Source organism: Lycorma delicatula, chromosome 2 (genome assembly GCF_047948215.1).
Source record: "Lycorma delicatula isolate Av1 chromosome 2, ASM4794821v1, whole genome shotgun sequence".
Lineage (NCBI taxonomy): Eukaryota > Metazoa > Arthropoda > Insecta > Hemiptera > Fulgoridae > Lycorma > Lycorma delicatula.
In genome coordinates, this window is record NC_134456.1 from 159988357 (window position 1) to 160016065 (window position 27709).

Consider the following 27709-nt stretch of genomic DNA (forward strand, 5'->3'; position numbering starts at 1 on the left):
GGGATTTCCATACTAACCAGAATAAAATATACTTTATGTAGAAAATAAATATTTTAATCGATAAATAATATGTTAACAACTTGCAATATAAAATATTAAAAAATATACTACTAAATTTGTGTATTTTTTGTAAAATTTCGCTAAAGGCTTTTCATTGGTAGAAATTTATAATTCTCAAAAAAAAAACTACAAAAAAAAATATTGCAGTAATCTGCGATTATTTATGTGCACAACTGGTGTAAGAAACGGGAAAAACCAGGTTTAAGCAGTTTTTTTTTAAATATCTTTAAACGAATAACATCTAAATAAAATCGGATAAAGATAAAATTAATTTTTTTTTTTTTTTTTTTTTTTTTAATCACAGCATTCTTTACACGTAGCAAAGTTTTAACTTGATTGATAGATTGATGTTTAAACATAGAATGCTATTTTAAAAAAAATATATTTTACAATATTTGTGAATTTCGAGTTTATATTTTTTATTAAAATTGGCATCCTTTGACTTAAAGGTATAATATATAATATTGTTCATGAAAAATATTTTTAAATTTTATAATGAGTTCGTGAAGGAAATAAAAATTTAACTCTCCAAGAAGATGCCTGATTGTTACAATTCTGCATCCTGGATTTTATAATAAAATATTATAAGCGTCAAATAAGATCTAGTTTAATTTATCTTTATGCTAAAAAACTGGTTTAAGTGACAAGAAATCCATCGCTGAAACGAGTATTTGGAAAAGACCCAAGGAAGTTCAGTTTTTAAGCGTATTATCTGGTACATTCACTTTCGTAACGTTAAAAGTTTAAAAAAAGTTTGTAAAAATGTAGTTAGCATATACTAATTATAGTTAATATACAAATAACCGCTTACCAACAATTGAATTCGACGCGTTCAAGCGCTTTCGGAATTAAATTCCATCTTCAGGAACTCTCATATTTGTCCTATTTATAACATTAATTAAAACTTTACATGAAAATTTACTTTTCATGTAAATTGTAAGAAAATCGTGATATTTACGTAAAAACATAACAGTCGGTCATCATATGTTTTAAAATTATGTCAACGTAAATGTCCTGTCAGAATTTGGTAGTCTCAACTGTTGAACAGTTGGATATGAGAACAGTTGAGACCACCAAATTGACAAGACATTTACGTTGACAATTTTAAAACATATGACGACCGACTGTTGTGTTTTTACGCAAATATCACGATTTTCTTACAATCTACATGTAATGTTTTAATTAATGTTATAAATAGGATGAATATGAGAGCTCCTGAAGATGGAATTTAATTCCGAAAGTGCTTGAACGCATAAAATTCAATTGTTGGTAAGCGTTTTTTTTAATATTAACTGTTATTATAAATTTATACCAATGGGCCATACTTAACAAAATTATATTATAATAAGTTTGAAACTTCAACTTTACCCTATTACATTTAACGTATTTTGTTGATTATTTCAGTGATAATGGTGATTAAAAAAATTACGAGTATTACTCGTCTTCAGTTATCGTATAGAAATTAATTTTTAAGAGTAGGAAATAGTTTTGCAACAAAGATTTAAAAAATATCCTCTTTTATAAATTTGGATCAATTTTTGAAAACAAAAGAGAGATTAATTAAATACGAATTTATTCTGAATTTTTCAGTTATCCGCACTTTCCGTTTTACAGAGCAGCTTTCTCGTGTAGAAAGTCAGCCACTGTCCAGTGATAAAAATATTGAGCTAGTTTTGTGTGCCTACTGACCGTATTTTTGATGGACTGAATAAGATTGAATAAAATTTCTTTCTAATTAATTATTTTTATATAATATTATTCATTGCATAACACTATTTATATATTTTTTAACCAATTACTTTGTATTTCAATTTTAAACTATTTTTTCTTGACAAACTTTATATTTTTTTGAATTTTATATGAAAATTTATTTCCTACTTCCGAGTATATTATTAATTTTTTATTTATCAGGTTGTTAATAGGTGTAAAAATTAATTTCTCCTTTAATAAATGCTGTATACCCACTTAGTATTTGTGTCGATAAATGTTTTATTTTATAAAGAATAATATTGTAAATAAATCACTGTTATACTTGTAATAAAGTTATCGATGTTACAAATAAATTTTTGTTTGCTAATCAGTAACAGTTGTTGTTAATGACTAGAATACAAAACTTAGACATATAAACCAAACAATTGAGGCTGCTTGTTGCAATGGACATTAAAAGGGTAATTTAGATATGTTTATATGTACGTTTAAAACAGCTCAAAATATTAAGGAATAGAGAATTACATTGCCAAGTTTTTTGTCATTTTGTCTGTTTATATTTTTTTTTAAGGAAAAGATACAACATGTACAAGATAAGGGTACAATGAGATACAGTGACAAGATTTTGCTTTTATGTTGACAAACACACACACACACACACACACACACACACACACACACACACACACACACACACACACACACACACACACACACACACACACACACACACACACACATAAACTAGCTTGTATTTACCGAATTAACATATAAATTTTAAAATATATTTAAGCATTAACCTGTTTTGATAATAAATTGAAAAATTCTATTTTATTTACTGGTTTAAATAAAATAAGTAAACTGACCGACACTTCAAAATGTCTGAAACATTTTACTGTAAATTAAAAACTGTAATACAAGGTAATTTTACTCTGTCTTTACAATTAAAAATTATTAATTATCTAGGGTTCAACGATGTTGAAAATTTGATAAATAATTACTTTTCGCCGATGATCACAAACTTCTTTTGTCCAAACCAACTCATATTAAGTTTAACAGATTCCTTTTTTCATCATCTTTTTTCAAGAAGCTGTCACTATTTCGACAAGGCGCTCTACATTTACTAATTATGCTTTCTTATCAAATTTTGGTAACATTATTCCTATGAAAACTGTTAAGATTATCAAACCGATGACATACTCGTATTTCTTGAAAATTAAATTAATAAATTACATTAAAATTTGTATACGAAAAGTTATTAAAATATATAAGTTATAAAATTTATAGTTAATAAGTTTATTAAATAATGGAACAAGTGCTAAATTTATTAAAATAAAATTATTTTAATATTTAATAAACCTCTAATGATTAGATTTTAATTTATTACTTATTAATTTATTTTGCTTTTGTAACATAACGTAAGGTTGAAAATAGTAATTTATCTATCAATATTATGTCTAAATAGTTTACATATGCTTAATATTTTATCACAAAAAACCGGCAAAGAGTTGCATAATTTCCGGGATGTTTATTCTATTTGTCTATTAATTCTATTTTTTTATTAAAAAAAAACAAAACCATAATATGCGATTTAAAGTAGTAGTCTACTTTACTAACTAAGCAAACAGTTCTGGTACTTATTAACCAACAAATTTTCATTTAAAAATGTATTTTAAAAATATTTAATTTAAAAAAGTGTTTTTATTCCCTAATAGGGGTTTGACTATGTCAAAACACCATCAGAAATATCTTAGCTACCTACATAAATGTCATTAAAGAATACGAAAAAGTTTACCTTTCCTTTGAGTAAAATTTTGATATACAGTACCCATGAGCGGTCCATATTTTTCTTTTATTTTGGTCAATTGTGGCCAAAATTAAACGCATCATTGCCCCATATACAAAAATTATCTTGCCAAATTTCATTCCGATTGGTCCATCCAGTCTGGAGATATTCCAATCTTAAAATAAAAGCTGGCCAACGTACCTACATACATCTTTCATACATTTTCAATGCTAAAATTGTAATTTTTTTTTACATGGAATCATGAAGATCTCCCTCCATAAACTCCCACATACAGAATTTGTCCCGAATTTGTATACTGTCTCAGTATGCAGTTATACTATTTAGTCGGGAGAATAAAAATATTAATATAGACATGAAAAACACATAATATTTACATATTAGTATGATTCTAAGTAAAAACAAATAAAGTAGCAGTATTTCTTCATAATCATAATTAGTTAACTAACAAATACAACCTTCACTATATCTACTTGAAATCTTGTTATAGACTCTATGTTTCTATTTCCCATACTGCGAAAAGACACATCTGTTTCCACCACCATATTTTTTATGAACAGTAACCACTGATCAGATTCCACTGAGAATCAATATTATTTAAGGATGTATTAAATTATTATCTTTGGTACAATTATGAACGGTTAACTGTTTTTGGGATTTCCCTTAAACTAATTTTTTAAATGTTAAAATCTACAGGTTTCACTGACACTAATGTTATATATGTAACCAGTCAAACATTAAAACCTGTTAACTTATTCCTACAAAAATAGATAAATAACAATTGATTAGCATTGTAAGCTGTTCTATTATATTAATTTAATATCTTCATTAAATTGCTTTCTTATACTACCTCTCTCTTTCTTTTTCCTGTTTAGCCTCCGGTAACTACCGTTTAGATAATTCTTCAGAGGATGAATGAGGATGATATGTATGAGTGTGTAAATGAAGTGTAGTCTTGTACATTCTCAGTTCGACCATTCCTGAGATGTGAGGTTAATTGAAACCCAACCACCAAAGAACACCGGTATCCACGATCTAGTATTCAAATCCATGTAAAAATAACTTGCTTTACTAGGATTTGAACGCTGTAACTCTCGACTTCCAAATCAGCTGATCTGGGAAGACGCCTTAACCACTAGACCAACCCGGTGGGTCTTCTTATACTACCTACTTATTCTTTATACCTACTATTTAAATATACTTAAATTTCGGATTTTTGAGGAATTTAGAAATTTAAGAGTTATAAAAACTAGATTAGAAATTAATGAAAAATATTTAAAAATCAATCTATGAAAGATTCTTAAAGTTATTATTTGGTTTTCAAGAAAAAAGCTGAAAAATGATAGTAAACAACCACAACAATTATTTTGACTTCGGCATTTATGCGAGCCTAGTAAGTTACAATTATAGTTTATGCTTACAAAAAAACCTTCCTCACGATATTTAAAACTGATTATTAAACAGTTTATAAAAATACATTTTTTCTGTTATTATAAAATACATTTCATCGAGAGAAAGCGGAGTGTCCAGAAAAAATTACCATTTATGTAACCTATTACTTAAACTCAGTCAAAATAAAATCACCCAATAAGTTACGTAAAAATCCATCGCTTATTTCTTTTTATATTAAACAGTATTAGCGTGCGTTTATTTATTTATATCTGTTGAACCGCAGGATCAATCTTAATGATTCTTTTACAGTCATAATAAATGAACCGTAGAAAGGTTTCAGACGTAAATTTATCTAAACATTTTTTCACGATAGACCACTGTTTTAAAAGTTAAAACAGATAACGTCTCGCTATTTATAATGTAACTTTTCGTGTTTTCAGAACATGTAAAATATGTTACATTATTTATATAGTGTATTTTTTTCGGGTATTTTGAGTCGCAAAACGAAGACAAAATTTGAAATTACAATCCAAGGAAGTTTGATTTTTAATTCTGATTCCAGATATATCTCATTTTTGAAAACGGTTTTTAATTTTTTAATATTCACTAACTAAAAATTCATTTTAGCTACAAATTTCAAGAAAACGAATTTTTTTTAAATTTTAACAACTTTCATAAAAGATTTTTACTGACTTTTCGAAGAAAGGTGTAGAATTACTTTTCATCGTATGATGGGAGTGGAGGATGAAAATTAATCATCTTTACCTTTTGAGATTTGTGTAGTATGGAAATACCATTCTCTTAAATTGTAGTTTCCTTATATATTTACTAGCAGACCCGGTATTGCTTCGCTATTGCTAATTTTGAGTATATACATACATGAAATCAATTGTGTTCTATATATATAAAACATTAACAAAATGAACATTACGGAACTTCACAAAATTTAACTTTTCCCTTTTACGCTTTCTCCCTTTCCCATTTAATTTTCCCATTCTCCCTTTTCCAATTTTCATTTTTACCATATTTCTTTTCCCTTTCACTCATTTCCCTTTTCCTCCCCTTTTATTTTATATATTATTTCCCTTTCTCTCTTTCCCTTTTTATTTTTTTACTTTCCCCTTTCCTTTTCCTTTCTCGTTTTCCCCTTTTTTATTTTTTCCATTTCCCCTTCTTCCCTTTTACGTTTTTCGATTTTTCCCTTTTCCGATTTTTCCTTTTCTTAATTTTCCCCGCGCGTAAATCGGTCCAGTAGTTTTTTAGTCTACAGCAGACATATATATCGGAAACATTGAAATGGAATCGTAAAATAATTAGTAAAACGTGTGTTGCTTTTATGACCAACAGATAGCGCTGTTTTTCAAAAAAATTATGTTTCTACCTGTCACAGGTGCGACATATTAGTTATATAAATAATACGTATATAAAAACACGCGCGTATTCGAATGCAACGTTGTGTAAAAATTTCAAAGCGATCGGTGAAGAACTTTCGGAGATTTAAGATTCTGAAGAAAAGAACATTTACATTTTTGTTTATATAGTTTTATAGGACTACGTATAAAATCTCAAAAATTCCAAAACTACTAAGTATATTCCATTGGAATCTAGATAATCTGTAGTAGAGTATCTGAGGATGTGCATGTGAAAATTTCATTAAGATCGGTGGAATCGTTCTTGTGTTATGCTCAATTTAATGTTGGAAAAACTGACCGGGGCAAGTTAGAAATGTGGTTCGTAATGATCCTGCAAGTTGGAACGTTGACGTTTCTTTATATGCGATAACTATTGTTAGCAATATTGCTCAGCGTATTCAAGTAGCGTTACCTACTTTGAAGGTCATGATAACTGGGTATTTGTTTGAGCGGGGGGAAAAAACAAAATAGAATAACGAGACGTCGATCTTCTTGCGCAGAACTGCGTAAGAGTTTTTTTTTATTTAATCACAGGCCCCTTCCCCCAACATGTGAGATACGTTTCTAATTTTTTACTCACTGAAAACATATTTCAGGTATGTAGTGTTCTGTTCCAACGTTCAAGTCCTAGTAAAGCCAGTTATTTTTACATGGATTTGAATGCTAGATCATGGATACCGGTGTTCTTTGGTGGTTGGGTTTCAATTAACCACACGTCTCAGGATTGGTCGAACTGAGAATGTACAAGACTACACATTTACACTCATACATATCATCCTCATTCATCCTCTGAAGTATTATCTAAACGGTAGTTACCGGAGGCTAAACAGGAAAAAGAAAGAAAAGGTATGTAGTGTTCTAACAGAGAATAATTTATTATACCAGTTTCCCATCGCGAATTCGTTAATACATTTGAAAGCGGAGCGGGTATAAATGAAAGGTAAAAACCAATATATTTCGGTAAAGAGTTTTCTGGTGATCGAAAGTATTGGCTTCGCTATTTAATCAGTTTTTGATAAAGAACAAATTTTTTATACAAAAATATTTTTGTATACAAACTAACAGTAATTCACATAAACGTATATATATATTTATTTAAATGTGCTACTGTGTTGATATATTAAGCTAGCTTAATATGTAATAGAATTAAAACATAATGGAAATAAAAAAAAATCAGTTTATAAGAAAAAGTATAAAACGGAGAAAAGTTTAATTAAAATTAATGAAACATTACGAAGCTGTCGTAATCTGACCATGACAGAATAATTCAACAGATAGCCTATAAAACAACTATAAAACCTATAAAACAACTATAACACAACCTATAAAACAACTTGTCCTGACTGACTGACTGATTCATCAATGCCCAGCAAAAACTACTAAAGATAAATTGATGAAAATATGTACACATGTTCTTCTTGTGGTGCAATTGCACACTAAGGAAGGATTTTTTGAAATTCTGAGTTCAAAAGGTTAAAATGGCGCAACAGTGAAATTTACTAATTTTTTAATTTCTCGGTGACAAATTAAGATAGTAACTTGGTATTTTGTATGTGTTATCTTCATGTAAATAGCTAAAAACCAATTTCAAGATATTTTGAACAATAATTGCAAATTTTCCCCATTTCCAACTATTCTAAACGAAATATTCACTCGATTTGAGCTTAAAAATACTCTTCATGTAAATAACTACAAACCATTTTCGGGGTTTTATAGATATACATATATATATATTTCCTAAGTACAATTATATTTGTGAACAGAAATACAAAGAAGCTATCCTTAGCACTGCTACAAATCATAGCCTTACACTTTTTGTAAACCAAAGCAAAAAAAAAATAACCAAAACAAAGGAAAAATGTTTGTACTTTTGAAATTATTTAATTATGGTCCAAACTAACGTAAATAAATATAAGGAAATAACATTTTTACTGAGCTGTTATTATTCAGGTATTAATATTGTGGTAAAGCAATAGCTACGTCTCAAATTTGTTACGTAATTGAAATTTTTTTTTCTCGAAAACAGTGCTGAGACACCCACGCGGGTACTTTTCATCATTATCTGTAATAGTACTGGCTACATTATATCTTTACACTTAGTGTGAAGTTTACTATTTCGCTTCGAATAAAAGGTAAAAAATGGTGAGACATTTTATTTTAATTCCCAATTTTTTTTTTGTTTTGAATTTATGCAATTTTTTTCTCTGCTGTAGTTTCGTCAAAAGAAAAAAATATATACATTACAGAAAATTTAAACAAGTATGATTGAAATTTGTACCAACCATTTTAAATCCTTTTTATGGTAACTTTAATAACATCCAAGTGAAAATCACAAAAGAAAATGTAAAAAAAGTATCCTAACTGGCAAATTATTAATTTTTCTCAAAATCCACACTCAGTTACTATAAGTGACGTTTTTCATCCAGCCGTTTTTCAGCTATCGGCTATTAGGTAGGTCTCATAAGAAAGCTACCTATTATAATGGGTACCATGATTCGACTCCGAAAAATTTCGACATATCGTCTCATTTCATATCCTCTAGACCCCAAAACAACCGTCCGTTCAAAAGTTTATATATATATATATATTTCGACACGATAACTGCCGTAATTTTGCGCCAATCACTTTCAAATTGATATATAAAATATAACGACCCAAAGTTTCGGTGGAGTTTGTTAATGGGAAAAATCAGATCATGGAGTGAAAATGGGGGGGGCTTTTTCGAAAAAACAAAATTTCGCTATAACTTTCTTATTAAGTAAAATATCGAACTCGTTTATAGTTCCTGCTATTCTTTGGATAAGGGCCTAAAACTTATCTAAGTAAAGTCGTTTGATATCACCAGCCAGGGGTGAAAAAAATGGCATTTTGTAGACAAAAAAATCATATCTTTCTTAATAGGCACAGCATCGAATCGCTTTAAAGTGGCCGTTAGTCCTCTAAACATTACCTAAAACTTTGAAACAATTTTTGATATTACTCCCTTACGGCAAGGGATGACCAAAATGTTGTTGAAATTGTAAGATGGATCTTGTCGTATGCTAAACATGTGAAATCTTTTAACACATGCAACCATTGTCGTATTGAGTAAATTTGAAGTTTTCTTAACTTTGAGGTGGAAATATTTTTTATCCCCTACTTAGCACCGGTGAAATCTACCTCCGCCTTCCGGGGTACCGAAGGGATATTTTTTTCTTTTATTAATAGCTATTACATGAGAATATTAAAAAAAAATAATAATAATAGTATGTTTTTAATATACAGTGACAAATATGTATAACTTAACTACAATAGTTATTTTTCAACTGAAATCACAAATGAAGATTATTGCTGATGATTTATGCCAGTTATGAAGAAAGATATTTAATGTGTGATCAAAAATTACAGTGCATTTTAATTTGTTTAAGATATAAAACCAAGTTAACCCGCCTAAGCGAAAGTAAAATTAAATCACTTTCACATTACAGTTATACAAAAGAGATATTTCTAGGTAAATTTTTCTAAATAATATATCAATATTGAAACAATTTTTTCATTATTTATAAAAATATAAATTGTTTCTACTGCTTTAATTAGCTTGATTGGTATTAATTATTTTTATCATCAGACTATTGCAGGGGGGGGGTTATCTTTTACAGGAGGTATATTTAATGTTCACTTGATTCCTTGTAGTATGAATCAAAGATGCGTGACAACTTAAAATAAACAAAATGATAAATAGTAAGTATAACCTTTTCTAAACTATTACACCAACATTATTTGAAATCTATTAAGTAGCATATCAAATGAAGATCTGGGAAAAGATATTTCTTATAATTATGTAATGCTGGATTTCATTTCATAACTCAACATAAACGAAAGTAGTTTTTAAAATGGGCTTAAATGGCCATTATGGCTTATATAAATGAAATTTATTAAATTTATTATTAAATTTTAAATGGCCATTTAAGCCATTTTAAAAACTATATATAATTTACTTTAAAAAAGTAATTTTTTCTTATTTTGTAATATTTTTATATTAAAGTAATATTTTTGATCTATTAGTAAACGGCTCAAACATTTTTTTGGTCATTTATTTTTATCTTATTTATAAATATAAATAAAATAAAAATATTACTTTTTTAAAATATCAAAAAATATTTCGAAAATTATCAGTAATTACGATGCGTTATATATTTGTATTATTTAATATCTCGTTTAACTGAAAACGGATATTTAAGAAATTAAAACTTTAATGTTATATTAAGATATATAATAAAGTAATTCTATAAAAAACAAACTATTAAATAATAAAAATATATATTACCGCTTCTGCTAATCTGTTTACGTACAACTGCCGTTGTTTCCCTTCGACGCCAAGCGAATAACTGAAACCGAGGTGAACATACAATAGATTAAAGGTAACTTCTGGTGAAGAGAGAGCGATATACAATGGAAATACAACATGCAACAAGTGTTGGGAGTTCTGGTAATAATTATATATGTCCTTACTGGTCTTCCTTCAGTCAAATTACTTTATTACATTTTTATTAAAAATAAAATAGTACAAAAAGATTAAGGATGACGGAATAAGCATATTATCATCACTCTTATTATACAGTACATTTGCTGTTATTATAATATTTAGAATAATTTAAACAGTAATTTTTGTTATAACAAAGATCCGGTTGACGTTTATTCTCAAGAAATAAAATTTTATAATTTAAAATTGTAATCAAAACTTTTACACATCATCATCGTAGATACTTTTTGTTACAGCAAGACTCAATCTCGAAAGCAATTATAATAATTTATTTATTTCTTATAGTATTAAAAAATTATTAGAAATATTTATACTCGTACCTAAAATAAAAACATTTGAGTATACATATACATCATAAAATCTCATATGACGTAATAACACAGCTGTATATTAATGTATGGACATCAGCCTTAAGGATGAATTAACTCTAGCATCAGTTGCTGCAGAAACTGTAGGCTGCTGTAGAGAAATTTTTTAAATCAATGGTCACTGGTTTAATCAATACCTTTCCTCTTCAGAGTGCACTTTACTGATTATTTCAATAAATAAGTGTGGTTGAAGAATACCGCTGTATAAATATACTTTTTAAACAATTTGTATTACCGATGTTCGGGTTCTAAGAGAATACTTGATAAAATTGCTTTGAATTTTATTTTTATTGTTAAATTTTTACAGAAATGACAGTAAGTATATAAAAATAATTATTTAATAGAATCGTTCGGATCGGAAAATCGGTTTCTCAGACTTAAGCAAACACTGATATAGATATATAACTGTTCACGCAGACCAACAAGCTATTTATACCAGAATATGTCATTCTAATGTAACACATTAATTCAAAATCATCATTATGGAATTCTCAAATGAAGTGTTTTTGGGTTCTTCCGCAGTTTTCTGGTTTCGGAACTTAATAAAATGCTGTGTAAGAAAAAATATTGAAATGTCAGGCTGTCACTAATGACCTGCAGACACCTGCTAGATAGAAACTGGAGCAGACTATCGGCGTTTGTGGATATTTATAGTCAAGCCGTAGATCACGTATTATTTTTTGATGTGAAGTAAACACCAGCAGTTTACGATGACGAAAAGGCTTAGAACTCTCCACAGGTGGCGTTTCTAATTATCTCTAAGGCTTTAAGGAACATTCTTACAAATTTAGAGATTGCTTAACGATTGCTACTGTGGAAGGTCATATAAACCATTATCAATAGCTACGGATGACTGCTGAAGCCAATTAGAAGCGTACTGGATCATTGAGCTGAGAGGTGTTCAAAAACCTAATATTGGTAAAGTGTTTAATGGATGGGTTTCATGATAAATAATAAGACTTCAATTATCTCATGGTTTTATACATTTAACCTGGATTAAGGAGGTAGAGCTTTTTATCCAAAAATCATCTATGCCAATTCTAGGGAAACTTAATCACTATTGTAGAAGAGGCTGCAGAGGCAAACGTATATTTTCTGATTCTTAGCCGTTCTTTAAGGACGTAGCTCATATCAATTGAAATCTAAGCTGATGTGAAAGTGTTAACATAGACTATAATTTACTTTCTTAAAGTAGAGGTTCATTGACTGTCAGTACATTGAGCTAAAGGGATAACAGTGATTTACTAAAATTTAGTAGTTTTTTTTCCTTAAATCGGTCTGGAAACTGCTCATATCATTAATATAATTGCGGCCAACTATGGTTTTTAAGTGTTTTCAAATGAAACACTACAATTTAGCATGAATACACTGAAAACCTCTTACTAAATACTAATTTTCAGATTTAGTAGGCCCTTATAAGACTAATTGTAAAGTAATTGCGGCTTCTTAGGAATGATCTTTTTTTTCATTACTGACCGTGATAAATCTGAAGGTGAATTTTTAACATTTATACCATTTTGATGTTTTCTGACAAATTTCTAATTTATCATCAGTTTCCGGATTTGCAAAACACGTTATCTTATATATCTATCTTGTCTTTGTGGGAGTACTGAAATTTCGATCTGGACTGTATAAGTGCTCGCACCCTTACACAGAAATGGATGAGTGAGGCTAGTTTTTTGGAGTTCACAATAAGTACAGGTTGAAGTGTTTGGGATCCTTCTCGGCTTCCATGCGTAATAACAGTAAGTTGGTGAAAACGACAAAAAGTTATTGCTCTAAAAAAAGCACATCTATCACACCCCAAAACTCATCTCGTCTACAGGTTGTTCAAAATCGTTATGAAGGGGTTTCTAAAAGGAATAAAGTACACCATACGATTGCAGTTAGTTTTAATAACATTTTTACATATCAGTGTTAGGAATGTCGATCACTGGTTTTTGTAAGATAGAGAAGTAATAAAGTAAACTAAAAAAAAAAAATGTAATAAAGTGCATATCTCCCCACGTCATGAAAAACAGGTCTGAATTGCCTCATAAAATTATTTAGTTATATCGGGTTCTGTATTTCTCAGTTACCAAAAGAAACTCAAAAACATCGTACAAAGTATGTCTAAGTTAAGTATTGTTTCAGATCCCAATCTGAAAGTGCTATTCCTTTGAAGACAATAGTAATACTCCGCTTTTGTCCTAAATAAGATAAAGTAGTGCCCAGAAATTCAGATGTACTACCCAACCGTTCTACCATTTCTGAGTAGCATTTGCCTTGAAATATTTGTTTAGCTTGGAGAAAACAGATTTCTTTCAGTTCTTCTACGTATAACTAAATAGAATCATTTGGGTTTTGTAAAAATGGTATTATTACTTAGAAGAAATAGAAGAAATGGTATTAGTCTTAGTCTTAGAAAACAACATTCCTTTAATATTTGTTAATCCATAACTCGCCTTTATCTTTGACATTCAGGTTATTCTTTTCACTCTGAACCAAAAGATTATTTCATGGTGATTTTCACTATCAGAAATGCTCAAAAAGGTTGACCAGATATCATTTCGGTAGTTCAATCTCGAAATTTCATCTAAAAAGATTATCACTCGACATAAAAGTAAATGAAATACTCTCGTTTCAATTTCACTGAAAACTATTTCTGGTTATCAACTTTTAACGCTGATTTGAAAGGTTAAGCGTAATAGGTTAAGGGTTTTAGGCTGAAAACCTTTCATATTATCTTAAAACTATTATTCTAAAAGCTCCTCAAAGATCTTGTACGATCACAGTATCTTCTAATAGTTTGATGATTAACGTGGTTTGCTGATTTATGTAAAATTTCTATTTGTAACATTCAACTTACGCCCATCAATGACTGCTGTTTTCAGTGATTTTTTGACTCTTTCTGATTTCCGGTTGCCTTGTCAAATTTCGTTTTCAATCTATATAACCCTTTTTCTAATTTTCGTTTGTTTCTCTTCATCCATTTGCCATTTCTATGTACTGCTCCAAAAATAGTATTCTAAGTATTTTTCGTTCGATTTTTTTCTGTTTCTGTGATGATGCCTAATTCTTCAATTGTAGTAGTTTCTGACGCGTACAGTGCCTCCGGTAGCGCAACTGTCCTGTAATATCTGAGTTTCGCCTGACTCGATATACTTCGTTTGGTATAGTGCGAAAACGTGTGTCTATATGCTTTCTGAAGTTTTTCTGTTATTTCCACGTTGGATGCCTTGTTTGATAAAAATTACTGTTAATATTTTGTCATAGCGATAAACGATTAGCTCATATTACTACAGATACATATTTTCAAGCGTAAATAAATTCGATGATTGATTCTTTAGAATTGTGCTTTCGAAAAGGGTCTTCGTCAGAACTGTTAAGAAGAGCAAAATATAATTTTAGAATACCTTCTTGAAGCATAGTTCATGTCTAAAGGCGAGTTATTTCTCTTTTTTTAATTAAGTACTGAAGTATTGCATTTTTTTTTGTTTTTTAGGTTGTAGTTTAATATATGTTACGTTTAGATAAAAAATATTTTTGTTAGATTAACATAAAAAATGTAAATAAATAAAATAAAAATAGAAATAAAAAAAAAATAAAAAGAGTTTTCCATTATCCATTAATTTATTTAATTACGAAGAACACATTCACGCAAGCTCTTTCCAAATTTTATTTAAAAAGTTATGAAATTCGGTCCTATAGTTCTTGACTAATCATGGATAAAGATGTGTCTGTGAATAAAATTAAGAATCAGTTTTTTTCTTATTTGAAAGATCATAATTTGAAAGTAAAATTCTAGAACGAGTACATAAAATCTTAATAAACTGAAGATTCAATAAAGTATAAGTCACTATAACACTTTTAAATCACGTCACTGCTGAAGAAATTATTATTCTTTTTATACTTTTTTTAACGAATAACTTCTCACAAAACTAATCATTATTTTCTTTATGAGTAGACAATATAGTTAAAATTCATAGAAAAAGTTAAAAATTATATATTACAAAACCAATTGAAAATTTAGGTATTTAGGTCAAGAATTAATACATTTTAATGCAGGTGGCTGAAAATGACTACAGGTAATTAATATTTAATGATATAATTTGCTATTAAAATTTCAAAGAAAGTTGATTTTAAAGTAACAATTGAGACCATCCAACCTTTTTTTTTCATTCTTCTCACGTTAATGATTTTAAATTGTGTCTAATAAACATAGTTTTGTAAATTTAATTGATCAGATATTTTTTAATGAATTTTGCTGACAGCGTTAGCTGCTTTCTATTTTTAATATGCAATTATGATATTTATATTTTTTATTAATATGTTGTTCCCTAAGAGTAAATTACTTTGTTGCAAATTGAGAAAGAACAGAATAAAGAAAAAGCTTATAAGCTTTAAAAAAACGTTCCTTTGAGTTAAATTATTTTAAATGTTTAGCTGATGAAATCCAAATTTTTAGTTGAGAAACGATTGTTTCTCCTGTATATGGGATTGCCGAAATTAAGTTTGTAATTACTCTTGCTGCACCTCAAACTGCCCCTGTAGCAAATAAGGGAGTACATGAGAGTTTTTTACGTACGAAAGATGGACCCAAACTGCAAACAGATCTCATAAATTGCAAACTCAAAGAAAAAGACGAGAGAAGAACAAAGAAGGACGAGAGAAGGCAAATTAACATTATCCAGGACCAAGTACTTGATGTAAAAGAAAATATTTCAATCCCTTTCGAGTTAAGTCTGAAGTTAAGCTTTATACAAAGTCTAAAAGACAAAGCTTTGAACATAAATCTGCTCAACACTAAGGGGATCAAAGATAATGAAAAGATGAAACAAAATTCATGATGAACCTAAAGACCAACTGTGAAACGAGATAAAAAATCCAGTAATGGTACGCTTTAAGCACCTTTCAGGCAGTTGAGGTTCATCTCACCCATAATTAGTTGATACATTGGGGTATATTACTGATAATTGATTTTGAGCTTATCAGCTTATACGTATGCTGTACTACTTTTTTCTTCAGATTTTTAAGAGCTCATTGAGAACAGACCAAGTTTTCTCTATAGTGAAATGTTCCCATTTTCAGACTTATGAGAATCCGTCTCATGCCTACTCATCTGTCTGATTATGAGCATCATAATGCCGTATGATACAAGATAAGACATCATGGATCTGTATGAACCTATGCAGAAGCTCCACCATTAAAGCCTTGTCTTCTTAGAAGCTTTGTGAGAAATTGTATTTTTATTTAGCTATTTCCTTTCTTCTTTATTTTTTTAGTTGTATTAGACACTCAAAAATAATACCACCTAATTTAGATTAATTGTAATTATGAAATGTGGTATTTAATAAGAATATTGAACATTATTAGGTCGGATATAAAGTAGATATGTTATATGATATGATGATAAAGTAGATATTAATGAAGATGAATGAAAGAAATTAAAGACGAATTGACAAAATTGATTTGGCTGTGGCAAATCCTTATTAAAACAGTTGAAAATTCTTTTCATCGTCTTATATTAAAGCGCCTAAGGTTGGTTAATTCAGAAACAGAAGAAAGTGCAAAAAGTAAAACTTTAGAAGATAAAGGTTAGAATAAAAAAAGGAAATATTCAGAAGGAAAAATTCTCGTATATGTTAAAATCTAATGATTAGCATAATAAAAAATTCATCAAAGTCCATCAAACCGACTGATACCGTAAACAGTTAATTTTTAAAGTTACTTATAAAAAAAAAGAAAAAAAAACATCATCATGATAAGTTAACCAAAATTACTATTTACGATAAGAACTACTGTATAATTAACGTCATTACTGTTAAAAAATTGAAAAGAAATCAATTCTAGACTGGTGCCACTAGTATCTTAGATGTTTTGAAATATTCGTAATTCATAAAAAAAAATTAGAGCAGATAGTACAAAACAACAGATTAATGTTGATTTTTGTATAAAAAAGTGCGTTTTATTTGTTCCCAGCCGCCACATAATAGAGGAAGGAGGCTCTCAAAAATTAAATTTTTTTTATTTAAATGGTTGTAGTCCATGGTTTTCTATTAGCTCATATATTTATTTGTTTTAAATCATCTTGTACCCAATACCACTTTAGAATTAACAACTGTTTGATTATAAAGAAGAAAGCATATCTTTGCTGATGAAAATTAAAAACTGAACAAAAAGGATGATAAAACAAGTGCAAAAAAACAAAGAAGAATTATAATGGACGGCGGATTCTATGAAACAGAAATGGCTACAGAGAGATTCATGACGATAAATAGTAAATAATATTTTTAAGTCTTCGCCATGGATTCGGTTATTTTTAAACTCTTTAGCTTACTTACTTTCGCACTTATCGGAATCATCATTTCAAATCGTTTTGATAAGATTCACTTGATGAGATTACAAAAATTACAACTTTTCCATTTTTATGAATTATAGCCTTCGGTTCAATTCATTTATTTATTTTTTAAATCTGGATGTACGCTGTACACTGCTCTTGTAAGAAGATTAAGTGGAAGAGTTGGAGATATAATTTAAAGAAAATTTATGCTGTTAAGCTGTTACAATGCGTATAAATGTACATTAACATTAATAGGGGATTGTTAATACGAGTATGATACCGTATTTAGAAGTTTGGTAATAAATTAAAGCCATTTTAATAAAACAAAAACTAATTATATTATAATTGCATTTGGAATAAATTATACGATAAACATTTAATTATAACTATTTATTACAAATTACGCAAAATACGTTACACAATTACAACGATATTCAGTTATAGTATGTGTTGTAATTATGCAGATTTTATTGCGGTTAATGTTATTACATTTAAAAAAAATATAATAAAACTCTTTCGATTGAAGCAATTATTTATTTTATTCGTACGGGCATAATCAGATTACCGTCGTATTATAATGATGATTAATTCCAAACAAAGCAGTAAGTAGGGCGTAACAATGTACAAAGAATCTTTATTAAAATTCAACGTGCAGAATGCAGGAAGTAGGAATCAAATGATATTAATACTAATAATAAAATACCGATTGCCAAATTTGTTCAGTTTCCTTTATCGTTTCTAGTATACGAAATCGAAGTAAAATTAATAACCTCTAAATTATTTAAAATGAAAACTCGTATTTTATAAGCAGCGAAGTTCATCATCATACAATGATACGCGAACTGTTCATTACATTCTTTTTATTTCAACTTTTCATTATAAAACCGGTTTAATTCTTTATATGGGTCGATTAAATAATTTTATGTACTAAAGAATAAACCTTAAAAAAAGTAGATTTATTGAATTTTTCCGGCGTTAGCAAATTGTTTATAATTTAACTCTTCCGTCCCCAATGGGTAAAGTTAAAAATTAGAGCTGACCTTATGATTCGCCTTACTTTATATATTCATTATTTTAATCAAATGAAGAATTATACTAGTCGACAAAAAATGTATATATTCATTAAATAACTTCTTAATTTTTGATTTCAAATGTAGTAGTGAAATGATGTCACATAAGGGTTTTTACTTTCTTCAACGAAGTAAAGGAAGTACTGTGATTGCGAAAAATTTGAGTCTTCAGATTTTGTCTCCTTTTTAATTTTTTAACTTTTTTTTACTTCCTCGTACGAAGTAAAGGAAATAATGTGATCGCGAAAAATTCACTTTTCATATTTCAACGAAAATATCCGTTTTGACCATCCCTGAATTCATTTTGACTAGTTTCACCTCTCTTTTTGATTACAATTGAAATTAAAATTAAAATTCTAATTAATTAAATATTTGGATCTTAAAGGGAAGACACATCGGCTCGAATCAGACTTCATCTCCTTTTGTTTTTTTGTTTTTTTTTTAAATTTAAATTCGAGTATATTGATTTAATAATTATTAACCCGTGATTGTAAAATAATTTTTACAATATATCATAATTGATAAAAAAATGAAAATAAATTAGAAGTAAAATAAAATTAAAATAATATATTGTGTGAAACATCCGATTATTTAATATAAATTGAAAATTATAATTTAGAATCGTATTATTTTTGGATTTTCTTAGCAAATTCTTATAAAAATTGTATATTTATAAAAAAAAATAATTTTATTTAATAATTCGACAGAAAAATAAAATACATTTTTGAATTGTATTCAATTTGAAGTGATTGTTGAAAATATTTTCGCTTGTGCGTAATATGCACAAGATTTCTGGTGTGTATTTCAGGTTTCTAGTGTGTCGTTTAAATAAAAGTTAATAATAATTAAACTATTCCGTTTAGTGAACCCATGTATACTGGTTACAAATATTAATTTTGACATTACGGTGTAGCAGTTTTTATTATTGAATTATTTGGTAAAAAGGATTTAGAAGAAACAATGAACGGCATAGATGAAGTCCTACGCAAGAACTATCGCATGAAAATAAACAAGAACAACACAAAAGTAATGAAATGTAGTAGAAATAACAAAGATGGACCACTGAATGTGAAAATTGGAGGAGAAAATATTATGGAGGTAGAAGAATGTTGTTATTTGGGAAGTAGAATTACTAAAGATGGACGAAGCAGGAGCGATATAAAATGCCGAATAGCACAAGCTAAACGAGCCTTCAGTAAGAAATATAATTTATTTGCATCAAAAATTAATTTAAATGTCAGGAAAAGATTTTTGAAAGTGTATGTTTGGAGTGTCGCTTTATATGGAAGTGAAACTTGGACAATCGGAGTATCTGAGTAGAAAAGATTAGAAGCTTTTGAAATGTGGTGCTATAGGAGAATGTTAAAAATCAGATGGGTGGATAAAGTGACAAATGAAGAGGTATTGCGGCAAATAGATGAAGAAAGAAGCATTTGGAAAAATATAATTAAAAGAAGAGACAGACTTATAGGCCAGATACTAAGGCATCCTGGAATAGTCACTTTAATATTGGAAGGACAGATAGAAGGAAAAAATTGTGTAGGCAAGCCACGTTTGGAATATGTAAAACAAATTGTTAGGGATGTAGGATGTAGAGGGTATACTGAAATGAAAGGACTAGCACTAGATAGGGAATCTTGGAGAGCTGCATCAAACCAGTCAAATGACTGAAGACAAAAAATAAAAAATAAATTGGTAAACAATTTATTTAAAAAGTAATCAAGGGACTTTTACTCTAACCTAATATTTCAGGCAAGATTGTTGAATTAATAACTGCATACATATTTGATGTTAATAAAAATTAATATTTTAACAATTGTGTAACTGTCCACTTTTATTAAAGAATTGGAGGATCATATCTCACTTTTAAATGAAGTAAGTTTAAATGAAGAGAAGCAAAAATATGTTTATGCAATTCAATAAACGTACAAGGAAGTCATGTGCTGTCCACATCAGATTTTTTTGAATAGAGCAATCACAAAGAATACAAAGCTTAGACTGCTTTAGGTACTAGTCTTCCCAGACTCATGTTCAACTTTGAGACCTAGAACATTAAGGTGGAAGACCGGAAAAAAATTGATGTATTCGAAATGTGGGTCTATAGAAAAATGCTCTGCGTCGCATGAACGGAATAGAGGAGAGGTTTTTTTAAAGACTGTTGACTCACTGATCTGTGTTTGCGATCCGGCTTTCCAACCAGAGGTCGTAGAAAGATATCATTCATAGTTTGAGTAGATTGTCTGCAGATCATAGTCAGATGTTTTATAAACACCACAAAGTATGGTAGATTAATTCATGTTTCAGCTGATAAAAAGATCGAATTGAGTCAACTGCTTCTCAAATGCTACGTAACAACCACTTCATTGATTTACGCTAAGCTTTGTAAATAATGGTAATTTTTGCACTACACTTCACTAATTAAGGTATTAGTGAAGTGTTTAAATAAATGGTGGTGATATTACTTCTGCGAAGTACTCGACTGTTGTGCTAAATTACATTGCTCAACTTATGGGAATGTCTTGAGATTCGAAATTAAATCTTGGTGATGGCCTCTTCGGTTGGACGTAGAGTTTCATTAACCTTATAGTAATCATCGAACTGGCTGAAGTCATTTCACCCGTTTCCGAACTGAAATATTGATCAAATTACTTTTCCAGGAACTTTTTTGAGATTAATCAACTCTGTACTAAAGTGCATCTGAAGTATGAGAAATTTACTGTCACTTATAAAAAAAAAAAAATATTCTTGTCTAGTCAAAGGGCAACGATGTAGGACAGAACAGAGAAGATGTACGAAAGAAGCCTACAGCGAAGGAAAAAGCTGAGTCAAAAAATTCACTGATGTAAATGTCTACCGAAGCAGTTACATAGATGGCATTCCAACTAGTGGTTGGAATGCCACCGAGTTGGAATGTAAGATGTAATCAGTTAGAGGGTCAAAAAGACGACCTCCGTTAAAGACCATCAGGGCTAGGAACGGGGTGATGGTGTGACGACCGGAATCGTCATAAGGTGGGTGTCTTCCCCTACGGGGATTGGGATGTACCTAACAACTCAAGACATTTTGTTAAGTATCGCGTAACCTACCACACTGCAATATATATATATATATATATATATATATCTACTTATTAGATTTAAACAACCCAGTAAAATATTAAAAACAGCCTGAGCGGGTTTGTAGTAGGTAGAGTAGAATCAACCTTGCTACTACGCTTTGAGTGTGATATGCGAAGCTGTTGTGTGTTTGATTGTCTCCGTGTACCATTGGATTTAATGATAGTTATTTGTAATTAATATAATTTTAAATTGAACAAATTTATTAAAGATACGATTTTTGAAGAAACTATTGATTACCTTTTTTGAAAAAACTATTATGTATTCTTTCGTATTAATTATGTTACTTCCTTTTTTCTAAAGAATGTTTCTTTTCCTGTGTTATTTTTATTTACACGTTATTTGTTTCATTTATTTTTGTTATATGTACCACCTAAAATTCTTTGTTAAAATCTATACCAATCATGTAACTTACTCAGAACAACTATAATCGATATGAAATTGGATATTCCATTAAAAATAAAAAAATATCTAAAGTGTAAACTATTTAAATTATATTTGCCTTAATCTTTTTCTAGATTATTATAATTTAATCTAGAAATTTTTAGTTTAGATTTATCTAAAAATCTGAAAACCGAAATTTTTTGCGACCACATTTACTTCCTTTACTTCGTACAAGGAAGTAAAAATACGGCCAGGATCAGCGGGAACAGTCAGTAGTTAAGTTACGAATAGTTCTGCGAGGTCATGTTCGTTGCGATTGTGTAACAGTAAGCTTTTGGTAACGAGTGAAGAATACGTCACAAGCATTCCAGTGTGGACGTTGGTTGAGTGCAGGAAGTTGTTCGTGAGATATCGGTAAATAGTAGTGAAAATGAGAGTATTGAATTCATTCATAAAGTAAGGGGAGTCTATTGTAAACAATAAAAGTAATAATATTTGCAGAGAATGGAATTGTATGAACTTTAGTCTAGCCTAATCGTATCCTGTTATTAATACAATAATAGAAATTTTTATTAGCGGTCATTATAAGGTTTTTATTAAATCAGACTGTGTTCTGGTTTTTATTATTTTAATTATCTTGAAACAAATCTTGTCCTGGTTTGAATTATTATTTTGTATGACATATATTCACTATTATTATTATTATTGCTGTTTTTGTTATTATTATTATTTATTTATTTGATTTTCTTTGTTTTTAGAGTAATAAATTGTATTTATAAGAATTTTTAGTCTGTTATTCTTTCAATATCGTGGTCGAGCCGCGAACACGCGACACTGGTGTCAAAAGTGGTATACTGAGAGCGTTAGAGGGTCAGTGATGGGTTATATTTCTTTAAGGTTTATTTGCTATTATTATCTTTATTGGTTATTATTTTTATTTATTAATTTTTTTTCTTATTGGAAGTTGCGTATCTGTTTGTTTATTGCTTCATTTACTCTTGTATTATTTATTTTGAGATTTGATATCTTGTTAAATTGCCAATAGCTTTGTAAGTTATTGATAAGGTTTTTCTATTTATTAAATTTTTACTTTATTTTTATTTTTGTGTTTGTAATAGTAATTTATTAATATTGAGGTGGCCGCTACTAATAAGGACATAACTGCATTGTTAACCCAAATAAATAAAAGTATCAAAGAAAATATTAATGATAGTGTGAGTAAACTGAAAGAAAATGTTAATATGCTAAAGGAGAATTTGAATGAAATAAGATATAATATGAATGAAAATGAGAATAAACTAAAAGAAGAAATGAGTAATCATATCTTATATTGAGGATAAATTTATACAGAACTTAGAGATGAAGTAGACAGTGTAAGTGTGACTTTTGTAAATTAGAGGATAGGTTAACTGCAGTCAAACAGTTAGTCAGTATTAACCTAGGAACTAATACAAATAACATTATAGAAATTAGCTGCAAGGACATTCTATGGGAAACAGAAGTAGCTCGTAGCGCCGGGGAATCTTGCTTTAGCAGTTCACAGGACCAAGGATTAGGCGCATCGATGGGATGTCCTACGGCGGTGAAGCTATCCATGTTTGATAAAACTACATCGTGGACTGTCTTCAAGCGGCAGTTAGAGTGGCATCCAGTTATAATGGTTGGAAAACAGCGGGGAAGACCACGTTCTTGATCACCGCACTTCAGGACCAGGCAGCGGAAGTTCTTCAGGTGTACTATCTACGGCCGGCTATGACGACATCATCGCAACGTAGAGGGTCGCTTCGGATAACACAAGTTGGCCAACCACAGGTGTGAGCTACGCAGACGAGTCCAGAAGACCAACAAGATGCTGTAGTAATTCATCTCCGTTATCGAGCAGCTAGTTTAACGGGCATTAGTTGGGCTGCCACCAGGGTGCATCCAGGAGGAGGTAGCACACACTTTCATCTATGGGCTACGGGACGCCGAGATCAAGAAGCGACTTCTTATCGGATCAGTGAAGTCAGTCAACGACACTTTTACTCAGGCTCTGCGACTGGAGGCAGCCGGCGCGCTGTGTCACCAAACGTCTCGCCTTCAAAGAATGGGAATCGACTACATCGTGGTGACAGCGAACGACATCTAGACTTCTACGAAGGCGCCGACGGTTACCAGAACGATTACAACGGAACTGGAACTGCAGCGAACAAGGCCACTTGAAAGCAGACTGCAAGAAGAAGTCTACGACTTCAGCTCAGCCGCAGGATAACTAAGGTCAGAGGAGGGATCTGCCGGAGCTACCATCACCTTCCCCTCGCCAAGTCTTGTTAAACGTCTCGACAATGACCAGATATCGTCAGTATCTATGAAAAGAAGATGCTAGACCGACCTTATGTTGTCATTACTGCATCTGGAGATATTCTAACTGTTTATCAGCGAGGCCTGCGTAGATTTACAGCTCGGTCGCTTCGGTCTTCGAGTATGGGTATTCGTCGCTAAGATTAAAGACGACTTTATCCTTGGTCTGGACATCCTGCGAGCTTACAACGCGACTGTAGACATCGGACGACATCTCCTGTGACTGAACAACGAAGAAGTAGCGATGTGGAGTCCGGGAAGTGAACCGCGTTCAGCGAGAGTGATACTGTAAAAGACGAGACGATTCCGGCACGAAGTGAAAAGGTGGTGATTGCCCGAATTGTCAAATCCTCTCAGGGCAGCGGCAGGAGTTATAGAAACTGACAGTACGGTATCCAGTAAGGAAGTTAAAGTTGACCGTTCCTTAGTTTCGAATACGAGGAAGGCTCCCGTCCGGATGGTAAACCTCGGAACGATCGAACAAACTGAGTCAAGAGGTACCGGTCCAGGAAAGTGCGAACCTCGCCAACTCCTAGGGATTCGGAAGAGAAATTGCCGAAGAAGGGACAAATGGATGAGCACTTACAGAAATTAATATCGGCTGCAAACGCTGCGTTGAAGACCAGAAACAACTTCAGCAGTTTATTGTTGAATATCAAGCTCTCTTTGCAATAAAAGAAAATTCTTAGAGCCGTAAAAATAAATTGTATCACCGCATCGACACAAAAGATGCCCAGCCAGTTCATCACAGACCTTCCTGTAGTGAAACAAGATTAAGTAGATAAGATGGTGAAGGATATGAAATATAAAGGAGTCATTGAAGATTCAGACAGTCCCTGATTTTCTACTGTTCTAGTCAAGAAGAAGGGTGAGGTGCATTTCTGTATATATTACAGAAGACTGAATGACATTACGAAGGACTGCTTCCCTCAACTATGAATCGATGAGTGTGTAGAGTACAAAATTGGTCTCTACATTAGATTTGAAGAGAGGATACTGGGAAGTTGCTGTGCACCCAGGAGACAAGAAGAAGTTTTCATTTTCAACTGGACGAGGTCTGTGGCAATTATCAATGATGCATTTTGGTCTATGCAATGCATCAGCAATATTTGAACAACTAATGGAGTCAGTCTTGTGTGGTTTAACTTACGAATTCTACCTACTCTACTTGGATGATGTGGAAGCATTCAAATGTGGATGCTCTTTCCAGATGACATGTAATGTTGACTGTAGTCATTGCTGCAGAGTAGAGCAACGATACGGAAATTCAGATCTACACTGTATTACTATTAGCAGCAATTATTAGCACTGTATTATTAGCAGCAATGGGCTGACAGAGAGAAGAAATGAGAGAAACACAATTGGTAGATGCAGATTAAATTTTTATTTTTAATGATGTCTCACTGAAGGCTAAATAGGATGTCTTTGATGCAGTATTTAGATCTATTGTAAGTTATGGGGAACAGCTGTGGTTGTAGGATATATGAAAATTTGAAAATTTTTCAGATTTTTTATCAGAAATTTATTCTCATTCAAATTATGTGATGTATCTGGAAACAGGTAGGAGTTTTCAGCATATTTTAATATTTAAATTGCATTATAATTATATGATAGAAGTACTAAATCTCTCCAAATTTTGACTGCTACATGTCTTGACTCCAGTAATGATGGAAAAGAAACTGAGGGGTGATTAGTGGTTGATCTTGGCTGATGTTTTTGAATGTGTTATGTGATGGTCTGAATAGGATTTACGTTAGAGGGCACAACTAGATTCTCTGTTTTTGATGATAAACATTTTTAGAGATAAATGCAGTAAAAGAGCTAATAGGTCGCATTTTCACAGCACATTTCTACTTCTAAGTTTAAATTTAGAGGATTAGAATTATTTTCAGGCAGTTTTAGTAGCTATAAATTAATTTAAACTTAAAATTGAGAGTAATTTAAGGTATTTGACTATTCCCTAGTATTCATAATGCCATACTCCTGAGTTAGGTGCCGTTGTCTAATTTTATTTTTTATTTTATAATTTATTATTTATATATATATATATATATATATATATATATATATATATATAGCTAAATGTAGGTGATAGAATCGTTTACTAAATCATTATAAATTTCTGGCCTCTGTGGCACGAGTGGTAGCATCTTGGACTTTCACCCGATGGTCTCGGGTTCAAATCCCGGTTAGGCATGACATTTTTATACATGCTACAAATCAATCATCTCATCCTCTGAAGCAATATTTAACTGTGAACCCAAAGGTTAAAAAAAAAGTCATTATAAATTATTATTTGTCAATATTGTTATTTATGATCTCTAAATTATTGTTTACTCTATTATAAGATAAAACTTAGTAAGTATTGAGCTTTTAAACTCCCGACAGACATGGCTGGTTGACAATTATTTCAAGAATTGTTTACTTTTCTTTTATTTGTGAATTGTATTAGTAAAATATATATTTATTATTATTAAATTAAATTTTTATTATTATTTTCTTTTTTTATTTATTAATGCTTATCTAAAGTTGAAGTTATTATTCCTTACAATTTTCAGTTACAACCTATCTTCTCATGAAAAACTAAAATGTTTCTTCTATACAAGAAACCATTCATCAGCCATGATCTGCAATAATAATTAGACCACTCTCTACTGCCAACCTTTGTTTTTATAGTTTTCTTTTTTTTGTTTAACCTTTGGCTCTACTGTTAATTATTACTTCAGAGGATGAGATGATTGATTTGTAGCATGTGTAAAAATGCCATGTCTGATCAGGATTCAAACCCAGGACCTCCAGATGAATGGCCAAGATGATACCACTTGCGCCATGGAGATCGGCATTACTTCTATACTTACTTTTTTAAAACATACATCCAAATCAATAAAAGAGAAAATTATTTATCAGTATTTTGTTACTTTCCTGTAAAGACTCGCATTTTCCTGAGATAGCATAAGATCCTCAAATAAGCAACTCGGCACGTTGAAGCAGTTCTTCATTTGGGTTCCTCTCATTTTGTAGCCCTTTTATGGATGGAATGTCTCTTACAAAGTCTTTTCCTTTTTCCTTTTTTCTTTATCTTTTCTTTTTCGTGGTATTCTGTGGGTTTAGGCTGAATGCCACAGAATCCATACTAAACAGAATCCATTTAAGAACTTAAAGTAACAATATCTTTGTAATATTGATGAATAATGCACATAGAATCACCAGTA

At 30.4% G+C, this 27709-nt stretch overlaps 1 protein-coding gene across 1 annotated transcript in view; it reads right to left on the minus strand.

Annotated features, from left to right (window-relative positions):
• LOC142319369 (uncharacterized) overlaps positions 1-10838 on the minus strand; it is a 70841-nt gene extending 60003 nt beyond the window's left edge. The window contains exon 1 of the mRNA XM_075356582.1: positions 10682-10838. The gene's annotated coding sequence lies outside the window, so the exon portion shown is untranslated. The remainder of the gene's footprint in view (positions 1-10681) is intronic.
• Positions 10839-27709: the final 16871 nt, after the last annotated feature.